This window comes from Vicugna pacos, chromosome 6 (genome assembly GCF_048564905.1).
Source record: "Vicugna pacos chromosome 6, VicPac4, whole genome shotgun sequence".
Classification (NCBI taxonomy): domain Eukaryota; kingdom Metazoa; phylum Chordata; class Mammalia; order Artiodactyla; family Camelidae; genus Vicugna; species Vicugna pacos.
In genome coordinates this window covers 66,778,152-66,794,664 of record NC_132992.1, presented here as the reverse complement: position 1 = coordinate 66,794,664, position 16,513 = coordinate 66,778,152, and the positions used below count along the sequence as shown (strand labels likewise).

Here is a 16,513-nt window from a genome sequence, read left to right as displayed (position 1 = left end):
GACAGACCTTACCGGATGTGCTGCCATGCACGGCTTTTGTGCAGGGTGAGAGGAGGGGCTATGGCTCTGGGAGGGGGTTCCTCCCAGCAACCCCTCTTCCTTCCCTTAATCCTGCTCCCCTCTCCTTCCCAGACCCCCTCCTCCTGTGACTCCCAGCCAGAGGTGCTCTAAGCTAGGAGGGGGACCAGAGCTCCTGGTACCTTTATGACCTCACAGTAAACCCTGTTTATTTCCTCACCTGTCTTACCTACCACATCCATCCATGGCTTTCCGTCTTGCTCTGCCAGGGGCTCTGCAGGTCCATCGGCCTCATGAGGCAAAGGTCAGTACTGTCTCCCACACCGACTCAGGTCTCAGCTTCCTTCCTGCCAGATGGCCCAGATGGCAGCCCCAGTCCTGGCCTGGATAAATGCTCAGGTCTTTCCCCATGAGCAGACCAGTCTTTCCTACTTGAGGATTCTAGATTCGGAAACTCCAGCCAACACCGGCAGACTGGGGGCCAGGGAAGTGACAGAGGCAGAAGGAAGGTGTGCAGAAGTCCAGAAGACAAATGTTTTCCCTAAGGAAACTGGGGCATGGACTCAAGAACAAGATCGGTTCTCTGTGAATCATTCACAGAACAGGGGAAAACAGCTTCTCACGTAGAGATGGGACAGAGTGGGCTAACAAGAAACACTCTGGACTTAGAGGGTAGGGTGAGGAAAAGTCATCTGGGCACCAATTTGCAGATAATACACAAATACATTTGATGTATATGACCCTGAACTAAAAAGACTGATACATGAGGACATGGATATATTTTAGAGCCAGTAGACTCACCTAGAATCTCCAGGCGAGGCTCTCTAAGTGTGTGTTAGATGGTTCCACCTATTAAAAAATGTGAGATTACAACATGGATCCAGCAGACAATGTCCTTTAGGGGCCACAAGAAGGAGGTATGGGGAACTGTGAGTATACCAATCAAGCATAATAAAAAGTAGGGAGGCCCATACTGTACAGGAAGAGTGATGAAGGGTCCATGTACCTTATGGAGAAACGAATGTCATCGACTGGAATCAGCTGAGCATTTTCCTGATCAGAGTCAGTGGGGATGTTGAAAATAACATACAGTCAGCTTTCCTGGGATGCATCTAGTGTACAAAAATGAAGTCAGTGTGTGTGTGGTGATGCTGTGGTCGCTACCACAAAATCTCGGTGGCTCACAATAACTAAGGTTAATTTTCATTTGTACCACATGTCTGTGGTGTCTTGGCTGTAGGTCTGCTCAGTGGTTTTCACTCCTGGGCTGCTGGAGGGACACTGGGACTCCTTGGTCTGGGACACTGATGGTTTCATAGCAGAGGGAAAAGAGACTGATGTGATGAATCACTACCTGATCCTTACAACTTCTGTTTGGAAGTGACACCTGTCACTTATTCATATTTCATTGGCCAAAGCAAGTCACATGGCCAAGACTGAACTACCCTGGGAGAGGGAAATACAATCCTCTTCTGATAAGCAATAAACAGGCCTTCCCCATCTAGGTCCTTAGAGCCAGGTCTGCTTTAGGCCACTTGGGGTCCAGCCTTACCAGTTCTTGTGAGGTGTAGAGCCCTCAGCATCCAGCAGTGGACAACTGTCTTGGGAGGGAGTTATAAGCCAGTCACAGGAACATAAGCTCCACAAGGGATGAGTCTTGGTCTGTTTTGTTCACTGCTGTACTCCAAGAGCCAAGAATATGCCCTTCAACATATATTTGTTGCTGAATGAATTATAAATGGGTTTAAGATGCAATTTGACCCTTCCTGCCTCAGCCAAGGAGTATCTGCGTCCCGCGCTCTGATATCATTGGGTGTGGAGATGGACACACTCAGAGAAGTTGTAGCTCTCTCATGGAACCAGAGGAGTAGGGACTTTACCTTCTGTCTTGGGATGCTGTTTTCAGCCCCGGTCTTGGTTCAGCCCAGGAATCAGCAAACTTTTCCTGTGAAGGGCAGAGAGTAAATATTTCAGGCTCGGCAGGCTGTATGTATCATGTGGTCCCTATCACAACTACTGTTTCTAGTGCAAGTCTGTTGTAGTGCAAAACAAAAAAAAGAAGTGATCAATGTAAGTGATCAGTGAGGGTGGCTATGTTCCAATAAGACTTTATTTGCAAAGACAGGCAGAGGGCCAGAATGGGCTGGTGGGTCATAGTTGTCTACCCCTAGTCTAGCCACAGGGTTGGATCCTGAAGTTCTTGCTTTCCCCAGTGTCCTTTTTGAGGGACCCTGTTAGGGTCATACACTTATCATTCTCATTTCCGTAAAATGAAGTGCCACACTATTGTGGCTTCGAGACCTCCTGACATCTGCTGGGAGTGTTTATTTTCTGCTTTGGTTTAGTTTCCTCTAGGTCACGTCCATTCCCAAACTTGCCTGGCCTGGCTAGGTTTGGGGTCTCACTGTGCTGGTGTAAGTCTCAGGTGCTCCACTCTAAGGGTACCTCCATCTGTCTTGCTTTGGGGCCTGAGTTCACACACCCTGATTGACTTCTCCAAGAAGTCCCTGGGTGATAGGGAAAGAGAAGGGCATGTGGCTGAGTGAGGCGGGAGGAGCTCACCTCTCCTCTCAGGGTTCAGTTGATCTGAGAAGTAGAGAGATCTATTTTCTTAGGGATGTGGCTCAGCTATTTTCATTTCATGGAACCTGATGCCTCAGGTTCACAGATTTTTTTTTTCAGGCTGGAATGCCTCTGGTGTAATATGACAATCTGGAGAGTATTAGCCTGCCACCCCCTCTTTCTGGGTCAGTACCAGACTTATGTAATTAGAAGTCCAAAGAGGAGACAGGCAGACAGTTAGACTCACTCCAGCCAACAGCCTTCCCCCGCAGCCTTTTAGCTGGTCATTACAGAAGTTTAGAACACAAAGAGACCTTGCACCTAATGAACTCTCGTCCATCTGGTTCCAACTGGATATTTGAACATCATGAGGACCAAAACGCAACCCTCTCATCCTAGGTGTCAAAGCCAGAGCTTAAGGCCCCTTGGGCACTCCACATCCTTCATCAGACTTCCAGACTGCTGCCCACCACCCCTCCCCATCCCCTCCAACAAGATAAACACATCTGCAACCCCATCCTGAGGGAGCGGGAGGGAAGGAAGGAGGGAGGAGGGAGCCTCCCCAGTGCAGACAATCAGAGACTTGGCCTTGACTTTGTTGGGTTGTTAAGATAGGACCGCCTCCCTTCTCCAGCTGGCGGGAGCAGTGACCCCAGGGAGCTCAAGGCACAGGGGAGGAGGAGCTGGCCAGGGAGAAAAGATAAAGGAGAAAAGGGGAGGAGTCTGGCTAGCTCTCACCTCCTGGCTGCTGTTCCAGCCAAGTGGCTGAGCTGGAGAAAGAGAACTGATAACAGATAAGGGTGCTGGCTTTCCTGTGGCCTTGTTTACACAAGCTTGGGTTCTAGCTGCTGGTCCCCGGGGGTGGATGGGGGTGGAGGAGCTATGTGGGCGGAGGGCAGTGTGAGGTTTCTGGACCCAGGCTTGCTTTCAGCTGGCCAAGGTCTGGGTGGCTTATAGATCTCCCCCTTACCTCCCACTCCTACCCCAGATGTCCTGCAGAAAGCCAGCAAGGCAAGGGCTTGAGCCCAGCTGTCAGACTTCACCTTGGAGTGGGGCTTTGCACCCCAAAAGCAGCTGGTATGGCAGCTCTGCCTCTCACCTGGCCTCCTGGGTATCTGGGAAAGGACTTCCAGCCACCATAGAGCCTCATGGTAACATGCTTAAGCTAAGACAAGGATTTCCTGCCTTACTTTTTTCTGTATTGCATTCCTCAGCCTCCCTGAAGGAAAGTGAGTCTGGACTGTTCTATATCTGAGGAGCTAAAAGCTATCAAAGAGCAATTGCTGTGTGCCAGATGCTGTGCTAGGGAGTAGGGATAGAGTAATGGACGAAATAGACACAGTCCATACCCTCATGGAGATCAGAAGCAGTTAAGTGGGGATGTATAATATAGCTCAGTGGTAGAGCTCAGGCTTAGCATGCACAAGGTCCTGGGTTCAATCCACTGTAAAAATTAAAAAAAATGTTTTAAAAAGGCATATGAATCATGGGCCAAGGCAGGACGTGCTATGGAAGCCCATGGCAGGGACCTAACCTTCCAGGTGGTCAGGGAAGACTTTCTGAAGCGTGAGCAGGATTGTCTTGATAATCCAGAGAAGTACAGAGAAAGAGCTTCCAGGCAGAGGCAGTACTGCAGATGAAAGCACTGAGGAAGTGAAAGAGAGTCGGGTATTTGGGACAGAAAGAAAGCACTGGTGTTCCGTGGGACCCCGAGGGAGAAGGAAGCAGTGGTGAGCGGTGGGGCTGCTGAGGCAGGCAGGGGCTGGATCATGGGGGGCAGATAGGAATAGGAACGGGGACCTGGAGGGAGGGAAAACGGGAGCAATGGTAGACTGGGACGGGATAGGGAGAACTTCAGAATACTTTCTTCCATGGAGAAATGAGAACCACAGTCAACCCTGAGATAGTCTTAGGTGGCAAGTCTTGGGGCAGAAACCTCATCAGCCTCACTTGGTTGCCTCCCAGTGTCGAGCTCAGCAAACGCTTGTGGGTTGGGGCTCCCTCCTATGGATGTTCCTCCCTGGTCCCTTAGCCTAGCCTTGGATGGTTTGGAGATGACACCAGGAGGGTGACGTTGTCTCGGGTGGTCAGCACATCCAAAACAGGATGGGCAGGATCCAGATTGAGGGTTGAGCTGTACCTTATCCAGGTAGGGCTTGAGTCTCTTGAAGCTGTCTACAGCTGCCTGCCTGCTCCATCTTGCCTTGTAGAGTGGCAGTTAGAAGAATTCAGTTGCTGAAGGCCAGCTCAACCCTTCCATGTGTGTGAGTTACCCTCAAGACCCCCCAGAAAGTCATTCATTTGCTCTCTAGTCATCCGTTCCTTCCTTCCATTCCATTCAATGGTTACTGAGTGCTTACTGACTCTGGCACTAGCACACAGCAGGTAACTTCATTGGCTCCAAGCTCCATCCTTGGTCCAGGAAGTCCCAGAGCTGGTAATATTAGGTTTAATGGGTCAGGGTACAGACTCCAATATCAGACTATTGGGATTCAAATTTTCTAACTAACTCAGTGACCTGGGGGCAATCACTCTTGCACCTAAGTTTCCTCAGCTGTAAAACAGGTAACAACAGTACCCATTGCATAGCTGTTGGGTTAAAGGAGAGTGTTCCTGTATAAGCTTTGTGCATAGTGAGCGGTCAGTGAACAGTAGTCACTACTGTTTATATACCTCAGCTGCTCACTCTGGGAGCAGGAAATTGTTAGGAAGGAATCTTTCTGATTGTTTTTTTAAACTAAGAAGGTAATACAACAATATTAAAGATATCTACTCCAACAGCAACTATTTTTACTCTTTATATTCACTTTCTAGTAGTTATTGTGAAATCACAGTAAAAAAAATCCAGAAGTCCATGGAAATTTATGCTTTCTTTTCTTTTCATCTGCTCCAGTAAACCTGCTATATATAGACTCAGGAAATGACCGTGGTATATGCCGTCCACCCCAACACCAAAGCCGAGAGGTGAGAACCCTGGACTTATATTTCTGTTCCATCCCTTCTGTCTTGTGTGACTGTAGATTTTCTTAAGCATCCTGGGACCTGTTTCTCCTCATCTGTTAAACAGAGGTAATAACACCCTCTGCGGGTTATGGGAAGTAGCACTAATGCAGGTACATAATAGAGGATTGGTAAATGCTGGCTCCCCGCCCCTCCCTCTGATTTAGTGTGGGGTTCAGAAAACGGGAGGTGCCAGGGATGTGGTCCCCAGCCTGGCCCAAGGCCACCTCCAGCCCTCCTACAGGAAGCCCCCTAAGCAACCTGAGAGGCTCTACTTCAAAGACTGGAGGTCAGCCCACGTCTGGTTCACTCTGCCGCCACTGCAGGGAAAGGAGGGGCCTCACCAGCTTCCCCAGGTCACCCAGTCTGCTGGCCCATTGGAGGGGAGCTGGGGGTGGGAGAAGCTGAGGGGGAACCTTTTCCTGAGACCCCCCTGGGGGCTCCATCCTCTGTGGTCAGGATGGACTGACGACTACTGAGGAGAGAGGCTGTGGGATGTGTGGGTGGGTGAGCTGGGGATTGCAGAGTTCAGAAAGATCTGGTGGAACAAGCCAGGCACAATGAGAGAGGCGCTTCGATGTCTAAGACGGGGAGGGGGGTTGTGAAATCAGGGTGGTGGGAGGAACCTGGCTGAGTTACCGAAATCTCCCTCCACTCTCCCCCTAAATGGCCTTTGTCAAATACCAGAAAGAATATTGTGTTAATAATGAATAATTGCTTGTGTCTTTAGAACACTCCAAATCTCACCATTCATTTACATACATTTTCTTTAAGTATAGTTGATTTACAATGTTGGGTTAGTTTCTGGTGTACAGCAGTGATTCAGTTATAGATATATTCATTTTCATTATAAGTTATTACAAGATGTTGATTGTAGTTCCCTGTGCTCTACAGTAGGACCTTGTTGTTTGTCTATTTTACACACAGTTGTCTGTATCTGCTAATCCCAAACCCGTAATTTATCCCTCCCTGCCTTTCCCCTTTGGTAACCGTAAGTTTGTTTTCTATGTCTGTAGTCTCTGTTTTGTAAATAAGTTCATTTTTATCAATTTTTTTAGATTCCACATGTAAGTGATATATGATATTTGCCTTTCCCTGTCTGAGTTATTTCACTTAGTATGATAATCTCTGGGTCTATCCATGTTGCTGCAAATGGCATTATTTTATTCTTTTTATGGCTGAGTAATATTCCATTTTGTGTATCTTTATCTTTATCCAGTCATCTGTTGGTGGACATTTAGGTTGCTTCCATGTCTTGGCTATTGTAAATAGTGCTGCTATGGACATTGGGGTGCATGTATCTTTTCAAATTAGACTTTTCTCTAGATATATACCCAGGGGTAGTACATCCATTTTCTGATTTCAATCTCACACAGAGGCAGAAAGGGAGATAATATTCCTATTTGGCAGATGAGAAAACTGAGGCTTATAGGGGCTGAGGAATTTGACCAAAGTCACATGGCTACCGAGCTGGAATGTAAAGTCAGCAGGCCTTCTAATCAACTATATTTCAATTAAAAAAAAAAAAAGGCAAAGCCAGGCTTTCTAGTGCCACGGTACCCGCAGCAAGGGGTGAGTAGGAGTTCACCAGGCAAATAGTGATTTGGCTACTTGAATAATTTAGAACTTTCTTCAGTTAGAAAATAAAAAGTACTGTCTGTCTTCTATCCCTTTTCTGATTCATCGGCTTCTTTGCTGACTTGGGAGCTGAATCCCAACGGGGAGAAGCTTTCCTGGGAAGAGAGGTACATACAGTACCCTGTAGCCAGAGGGATTTACAGCAGCCCTGCCGAAGGATTTTCAGAGCTGCTTGCTAATAGGTGACTAATTGAGGTTACAAAATCACACTGTCTGGACATCAGCTGTCACCAAGAAGATTAAGGGCCTCTCATCCATTTAGTCTGGATCTAAGAGATCACACTAACTGTGAACATGGGGCCCTGGGAAGCCCTTATACCTCTCAGGGGCTCAGTTTCTTCTTCTGTAAATGGATGAAACTTGTTCTCCACCTCCCCCCACCAACCATCCCAATCACCTTAACTTGACTTTCTATGTGCAGGTTGGTGGAGCAAATGTTTCTTGAGCTCCTGGACACTAGTCTGGCTCTGCTATTGCCAAACGGTGGCCCTACACCTGTTGCTTAGCCTCTCTGGGTCACGACTGCCTTAAATGTAAAATCCTGGGGGCGGCTCTTTGAGGTCCTTCCAGCTCCAGTGTCCTCTGCAGAAATCATTCACCAGGGGTGGGCCAGGAAGACTGGTAGGAAAGTGCAGCCTAGGGGTTTGCCTGGGTGGTCTGAGTGAGGGGACCGAGTGGGTGAGCAGGGGGGTCACAGAAGCCAGCCGAGAGGCAGGAGTCAGGGAAGAGGGCCTGGAAGAGCTGAGCTGAGAGTTGAGGGTTGTGAAGAGTGAATCAGAGGGCCTGGCTGCCCTCTCAAGCCTTGCTCATCCTCCTAGGCCGTCTCAAAAGAGGTCTTAAGGCCCAGATCCAGGGTCTCTGTGGAGACCCTCTGAGGAGGCTGGAGGTAGCAACATGACCCCTGTTCAGTGAGACAGGCCCCCTTGCCTCAAAGGCTTACCTGGCCAGCTCTCTGCTGAGCAGCTCTGTCTAAGGCAGGCGAGGAGGAGAGAACCCCCGTAGCTTCACCCTGCTGTGGAGGCCAGCACAGCCAGGCTAGTGTGGGATTAAAGCTAAGCTTTCGGGGCAAACAGTATCTTTGCTCTCTGGTGTTTGGATGCTGGCATGGAGGAAAGGCGGGGTCCATAGGCAGCCAGTGGTGTCCAGAGCAGTCCCTGTGTGTTATCTCGGGGCAGGGCAGTCAAGGGGGAGGGGGAGGCACGCAGGCCTGCAGATAATGGCCAAACGGTTCACTCCAGCTGTCTGGGCTCTCTCGCATCAGGGCCACGGCCTTTCTTTGTATAAGTACCCAGGAGCCATCTCTAGTCCAGCTGCCTTGGGAGGCCCAGAAGCTCATCATTCTTTTTTGGATCCGGGTGAGGAGTGGAGAGGTCTTGTGGCTCTGGCCTCCTGACAGATAATGGGACCCGAGTTTCAGTTCTTGCTACTCAAGTCTGGCAAACCCAGTGTCCCTTCTGTGACTTGGTGTCTCCACCTTTGAAAGAAGGAGAAGGGTCCCTTGGGCCACCCCTCTCCCTTTGGCTCAGGAGGGTATCATGAGGATACATGAGGTCCTGTTTGTCACAGAGCCATGAGTCCTTAGTGAGGTCCTGGGAAAATCTGGAGGTTTGAGGTTCCAGAAAAGCCCGATGGTGTTATTACTCATTAAGCCCTGGCCACCGCGCTGATGCCAGGCGGGACGTGGTTAGCCAGGCCCAGACGGAGCAGGAAGCCAAGTGCATTCCTTTTTTTTCTTTTCTGAGCACAACCTCAAAAACCTGGGGCTCTCAGTCCTCGGAGTCAGCTGATACCCTTGCTTAACAGCCAGGATAGAGATGAGGGTGGTGTTGGTTTCTGCATCAGAGCCCCTGAGTCTTCCTGGGAGATGACACATGGCTGCTACCAGCCCCACAGGCCATCACCTGAAAAGTGTGACTGTGGGGTCATTGGCCCCGAGAGTTCAGCAGCCTCTGCGATGGGAGGGTGGGAGGTGGGGGATCTTGCAAAAGGTGTCCCCTAGCAGCTGGAGACCAGTGACTGAAACCTGGAGTCTGAAGGCAGATCCTGGCTGTGCTGCACACCAACCACGTGACCTTTGTCACACACGAAGCTCTCTGTGCCTCAGTTTTTACATCTGTAAAAACCAGCACCACAACGACATGTGCCTTGTGTGGTTGTTGCAAGAACAAAACATGATCTAGAATATTAATGGTCATAGTGGAACATTTGGCACGTCAAAATACGCAGTAAACGTTACAGAAGGGAGAGAAGATAGACGGTGAGGTTAAGATAAGCAGAGAGAGAGCATTTCCTAATCTTGGGATGCCATGAACTGAAAACAGCATGGGGTGCACATCCAACAATGACGTGGCTGAAGACATCAGTCCGGGGGTGTCTGAACCAGGCAAAAGTGTCCTTTGGATAAACTTATTGGGGATTAAGGGACCAGAGGTTGTGGAGTAGGAGAAGCTCCCCAGAGGGATCGTTCCTCTTTTCTCCAGAGCCAGCAAACAGTTCAGCTCTTGAATGTCCAGAGTCCAGAGGTCTTTGGGGGCAGCTGTGGGGCGAGAGGGCAAGTTCTGTGGTCAGAGCCCAAAGTTGGGCGGGCATAGAGGCTTCTGTTCTCCTGGAAACTGTTACATCACCTGGAACAAATTTCTCAACCAATCATCTCTGGGCAAAGAGTGAGGCTGCAGACAATAGGTCTTGTTGCTTCCAAGCATGTGACCTTGAGCATGTCATTTGACCTTGCACATCCACGGGTGCTCATCTGTGATGGGGTCATAACCAAGCCACCTTAGGAGTGGCTAGGAGGATGGAATGACATCACCATGGAAGGGTGGTTTGGAGGAGCAGCCTACGCTCATGGGCTGGCCGCCACCCGGAGAAGGCAGGTGAGCAGAAGGTAATTTTAGGATCTTCCCCATCCCAAATACGGCCTTCAGGAAGTTTAGATCGAGGGTAGGTGGGGCCACCAGCTCAGTGGGCAAGGTTTAACAGGAAGGAAGGTTCTCAGTTAAACTCTCCAAGAACTTTTTGGTGCCACCTTAAGAGAACTTGGTTTGTAGCCTTGGCTCCTCTGTAAATTGGGCAAGTCCTAAACCCCCTTCCCAACAGAAGGAACAAATGAGAATTAATTAGTAAACGTGGCTGTCAAACACAGTCGGTGTTATTATTAACTTAATGTGTTTGTTTAAAAGGGGAGGCAGGCTTGCTTCAGTCCAGGCATGTGAGTGGCCCGCCAGCCAGGTTTGCTGGGAAATCCTGTAGATTGTTTCCACATGGGAGTTTGTAGCGCACATAATTAGTTGCAGCGGTGGAAGGCCTTGGAGGCAAGGGATGAGGGGTTCTGATGATGGATTTTGCAGTCCTTCATATAAAATACAGAGGTGGTCCCTAAGGGGAGGAGTTATTGTGCTAGGGAGAGGCACTGCAGGGGCTTAGACGCCTGTCTGAAGCCAGCAGGCAGGGTGACTCAGGGTGGAGGTGGGGGCAGTAGGAGAAGACTGGTACTGGAAGACTGGTTTGTGATGAACAACCTGATTTTTCTAAAATTTCCTTCTGTACACTGGGTTCCCAGTGCTTCCTAGTCCTTCCTTCCAAGACAGAATAGAGTAGGAGCCAAAAGCATGGACTCTGGAGCCAGACTGCTTGGATTTAAATATTGACTCCTCTCCTTAGCTGTGTGACTTTTTGCAAGTTACTTAACCTCTCTGTGTTTCAGTTTCCTCAACTGTAGAATGAGTGTAATGATATCTTACAGGCCTAACTGTGGGGATTGAACAAGTTGGCTTTTGTGAAGCTTTGAGATCCATGCCTAGCATGTGGTAAATGCTGTATAAAGGCCAGCTAGACAAATGAATAAGTTCTCATTGCCCGATCTAGCAGCAGAGTGGGCTGCTTTAGGCTGCTCTTATCTCTATATCATTTCCTTCCACCCTACCCTGCCCCTCTCCCTGAGCCATTTCAAAACATGTTCTACAAGCAGCATGCTGGCTATGCATTGGGCATTCCATTTCATATCTCACCCTCACCCCTTGGCAGCCTACAAGCTGCCTTGCCCTGAGTGCACCATGGCTATGAGAGCCAATTGTCCTCATTGGGATCCCCAAGTCCTGCTTTGTTTTCTTTGAAAGATGTTTACTCCTCATCTGGGAGGGTGAACTCAGTCCTAACTATGCCCATTCTCACTGTACATCTGCCTTCAAGTGCTGGGCATTGCCTTGAATTCGGGAGAGCACCGTTCTTGTTCTATGTGGGGTGGGGGTGCATTGGGGTGCTGCTGTGTCTGTTTTGAGTTCTGGTTATGCCGTCTGGAGTCCCTGGAGTGCCTGTGGGTATCTGCTGCCCTCGTTTACCACGAGGTTAAGCCAGAGTCACTTATGTATCAATAACTGTCATTTTATTGACTGTTCATTCCTGGGCTACTTTATTGTGATCCAACTTAGCATTTTCAGTAATAAAGGTAGAACACTGTTGAACAGAGAGCTGGAAAATAAAAGCTAGTAGAAACCAGGAATACAGATAAGTAATTGACAACTGACTTCTCCCAGAAACCAAGGAGACTATATGCTTAAAGGTCTGTACAGGTGTTTCGTGTGTTATCAAGAATCTTTAAGAGGTTCATATCTTTCGAAATAATCTCATTTCTGAGAAACCATTCTAAGGTAATGTTATAAAATTTGCCATATCCTATGTGCACAAAGATGTTCTTTGCACAGTTACTTATAAAAGGAAAAATGGCCAACAACTAAAATGTGCAACATTTGGGGTAAGATGATATAAAACTATGGTTATGTCGATTTCAGTGGTTTTCAAGTTTTTGTAACTTTATGAGTTGCTTGAGAAGCTTATTAAGATGAGGATTCCCAGAGACTTAATGGATTTGGGATGAGATCCAGACATCTGCATTTTTAACATTCCCCATATACTTCTGATGCAGATGTTCTGCAGTTCACATTTGAGAAAACTGATCAACTTCATGGGATGTTTGAAATGATGTTTACAGAGAGATTATAATAACATGCAGGAATGCTTTATAAGTAAAAAAAAGTATGTAAAATTGTATATATAACTCTGTATCCAATTATGAAATACAACTATGTAAAATGAAGCAAAAGTATACAAAAATGTAAACCAAGGCGGTCTCAGGGTGGTAGGGTTATAGTGATTTTTTTTCTTTTCTCTACATTTTCTATTTTTTCCAAAATTTATAAAAGTGAATATTATTTTATCATAAAAACACATAAATCTTTACTTTCAAAAGAGAAATTGCCTTCCTTGGACCAAATTAAAGTGCTTCCTATTTCCTGGGATTCATATGCTAAGGGGTTTCATGTTATCTGTAAACAACCTGAGGACCCTGTAGCAAAGCAATGCTGTGTTCTGCATCTTCAGACGAAGACCCCTCTGGAGGTGCACTCACCACCCGGCTTCACTTACAGACGTTTGCCAAGCCAGAGTTACCCTCATTTGTCCCCCTCAGTCATTGTAAGAGATTCCATTTAAAGAATTCATAGCCAGGGATAGAAGGGCCAATTCTTTTGTAGAGCTGGACCATCTTAATGCAGAGAATTTTTTAGGTGATACTATGATTTGTATAGGATAGCGAGGTCCTCTCTCAAAAAGTTAGAGATAAGGAATACAAAACCGTTTTCTGAGAGATGCATGTGTTAATTTGATAAGGCTGCCATAAGAAAGTACCAGCTGGGTACTTTCTGTTTAAGCTACAGACTGGGTGGCTTAAACAAAAAGAAATGTGTGGTCTCTGTTCTGGAGGCTGGAAGTCTGAGATCAAGGTGTCAGCAGGGTTGGTTCCTTCTGAGGGCTGGTGAGGGAAGGATCTGTTCCAGGTCTCTTTCCTCAGCTTGTAGGTGGCTATCTTCTCCCTGTGTCTCCACATCATCTTCCTTCTGTTATGTGTGTGTTAAAAATTTTTTTAAAATTAAAAAAAGTTTTCTAGCAGAGTACTGGGGATTGAACACAGGACATCATACATGCTAAGCATGTGCTCTACCACTGAGCTATACCCATCCACCTTGTTTGTGTTTAAAAACCCTCTTCTTATAAGGACATCAGTCTTATTGAGTTAGCACCTACCCTAATGACCTCATTTTAACTGAATTACCTCTGTAAAGATGCTTATCTCCAAATTCAATCACCTTCTGAAGTACTGAGGGGTCAGGATCTCAACATATGAACTTGGAGGGCATACAATTCAGTCCCTACCGATGCATTGCTAAGCAACAGACGGCAGAAGAGAGAGCAGTGCAAGGACACCCTGTGCAAAGAGTCAGAATGGGTCCCTGACTCATCAGAATTAACAGTCAGATTTGACTGTGTCAGCTTGAACACGAAAAGTCAGGGACAATGTGGGCCAAGGAGAGCCTGCTCTGGCCCAGCGGCACCTCCTGTCTGGTCCTGGTGATACCTAAGTACCTATCCCTGTCCCTGGGAGACAGCCCAGCACCTTAACTTGCTTCTGACCAGATCTAGGTGCGGCTCACTGACTTTCCATCACATGACCTGGGGCTGGTTCAGTAACCTCCCCAAGTCTCCCTTGTAGAAATGGAAGTCAAAATTCCTGTCCTGTCTGTCTCCCAGGCTGTTGGGAGATAAGGTAGGGAAGGCACCGTGTAATTTACAAAGTTCTTTCTGTCTGCAACAAGCAGACGGAGGGGTGAGCACTTCCTTTCCCCTGGCAGCAGGTGAGCACGAGTCTCTCTCTGAAAGCTTTGGAGTGTGGAGCTGAAAACAGGGCTCATGGAGGAGAGGTGGCCTTGACTCTGGTGGTGGCATGTATTTGTTGACAAAACACCAAAGACCTCCGTATTGTCTTGAAAAAAGGAAACAACCTTAATGTGAAAGTCACATGTGTTTCTTATATGAAAAATGATAAATTTGATATAGAAAAACAACCAATAGAAGTCCCACATTCTCTACCTCATCATCCAGAGCCCCTCCCTCAAATGACTTCATATCTGCCTGATATTTCCTATGCTTGTACAAATATATATACATACTTTAAAAAAAAACATGATTTGGTTCACATTATTTGAAAACTTGTGTTTCTAACTTAATGAATAATTGTGGGCTTCTTTCCATGTCACATTATGTAGATGAATCTTAATCCTATTTTGTTAGACTGTGTATAGTATACCATAAAACAGATATACCATACATTATTTAACTATTCCTTCATTAATGGTCATTTAGGTTATTTCCAGTTTTAAAAATATGATAAAAATGGCTGCAATGAATATCTTTGCTCATATGTTGGTGAGTATTTGTGTGAAGGGATCTCTGCAGGATAAAATACCAGACATAAAATAACTGAGTCAAGGATGATATTTACACATTTAAAATTTTGATAGATTTTATAAATTGCTCTTCAAAAAAATTGTATCATTTTACATTCCCCTCCAACAGTTTATGAAAATTCCTGTTTCCCCACATCTTTGCGAACAATAGGTATTAGGCCTTTTTTTTTTTTTGGTATTGGGCCATTTTTGACATGCATTCATTAGGAAGCTGATTCTGAGTATTATTCTGAGGCTGTATTCTTTCAATGTCTTCCGAGAGACTTAAAATCAAGGCCTGTTGAAGAGTAGCATCTGGGTCCAGGATTACAGGAAATTGTCAACAGATTTCCCAAGGAATCCTCTAAGCGCTGGGAGTTATTTAAGGGGGACCAGGATTTTCTACCTGAACCCAGATCTTGCACTGACCCATGGAAAATCTACACATCTGTCTTTCTTTTCATGTGAGAGGGGAAGAAAGAAGTGATGAGTCTGAGCAAACGAACAAACCCACTGACCTTGAAACAGTTGTCGAATTATCTCTCTATCTGGTTATCTCCTGGGCCTCATCAGTGTTCCTGCTTCTCTAAATAGTGCTTATAAGGGGCGCCCCTATGAAATGTTTAGAGCTGATAACTTCTTAGCAGTGGGGGAGGCTTTGGACATAACTGGCCTTGCCTAAGCTCATTCACTCCAGGTCTTGTGAGGACCCAGCAGACTCTGGCTGTTCCCCAACCCAACAGGCCTCATTAGCAAGTTGGGGATCCAAGGCAATAAGCAAAAAAAATGCAGCTTTGATAAAGTTATCCAGAATATTGTGTTTGGAAACATCTAGAAAGAAGCAATTTTAACTTCAGCATACCTACAGATTCTGCATTTTATGAATATGTAGTGTCTTTATGTTGAATCACTGGCAGATGGTGCTGTGTTTAGGACTTAGGACTTCTGCAGCTCTGAAACTAGCTCCTCTGGTCTCTCCCCCAACCCCAAGTCATGGCAGAAAGCGTAACTGCGCTCTGAGGCTCGGGGATTTTCTAGACCTTCATGGAGTCCCTGCCCGCTGGGGCTTTAGAGATGGGGCTTCATTTCAGTGATGTGTTCAGAATACCTACCTCACAGGGTGGAGGGGCTTTGGGGCAGGATGTTTCCCAGAAAGCACATGAAGGCATCCAGCCGTGCTGATACTTAAGAAATATTAATTTCCTCCCCCCATTATAAGCTCGTTCCATCTGAATCATGGGACTAACAGAGCAACATCTTAAAGACTTTAAAAAGTCCTTTAGAGCTTTAAGCACAGATTTCTAGAGAAACAAAAAGAGATGTGAAACAGGAATTTTGCTCCCTTCTCCTTAGGCTGTATCACATAGCTGTGCCCACAGTAGGCTCCTTACAAATAGTTTTTCATTGAGTTGAGTTGAATTGAGTCATGCTTGTATTCCCCTACCCAAGGTCAGACATGCGGAATTCATGATGGGGTAAACGCTTTGCTCCTTCCTGAAGCTTTTTAATTTCTACCATTTTCATTACCTGTGGAAAACTTCTATTCCACGTTGGAGGGAGGGAAGTAAAAATGTGCATTTCCACCACGTGCTAAGCAGAGCACCTCATTTTACCCCCTCAACAGCACTAGGAGTATATTATTTTATAACTGAAGACCCAGAGTTTCAACCATTTCTTCTTAGGATCACACAGGTGACCTGGGGCAGAGCCAGCATTTACCCAGGTTTACTTGACTGCAGCCACGTTCTTGTCTCACTCACTGCCTCTATGGTGCCAGGCTGGCCCCAGTAAGTCCATTTCAGAAATGCCAGCTCATTACTGAGGCTCAATTCCCAGTGTAAACCTAGTCCCTGGCTGCCGCACCTTGTAGGTTAGCTTGGACTTCGTTCAGCCACAGAAGTGAGATGACTCAGAAGTACCAACCACTGATACTAGATAAAGCCTTGTCCCCCAGGGCACAGGAGCCGGACACAGAGGGACAAAGGAGCCTCTGTGGTGGTCATGGTGATATGTGTTCA

At 46.8% G+C, this 16,513-nt stretch overlaps 1 long non-coding RNA gene across 6 annotated transcripts in view; it reads left to right on the top strand.

Annotated features, from left to right (window-relative positions):
- Positions 1–232: 232 nt before the first annotated feature.
- LOC116280991 (uncharacterized) overlaps positions 233–16,513 on the top strand; it is a 59,187-nt gene continuing 42,906 nt past the window's right edge. For 5 of the 6 annotated variants that reach the window (XR_012073710.1, XR_012073708.1, XR_012073707.1 and 2 more), the window contains exons 1-2: positions 233–322; positions 5,474–5,544. This is a non-coding gene — a long non-coding RNA (uncharacterized lncRNA). Of the gene's footprint in view, positions 323–4,788; positions 4,845–5,473; positions 5,545–16,513 lie in introns of those variants that run through there. The other variant, XR_012073712.1, reaches the window with a different exon arrangement.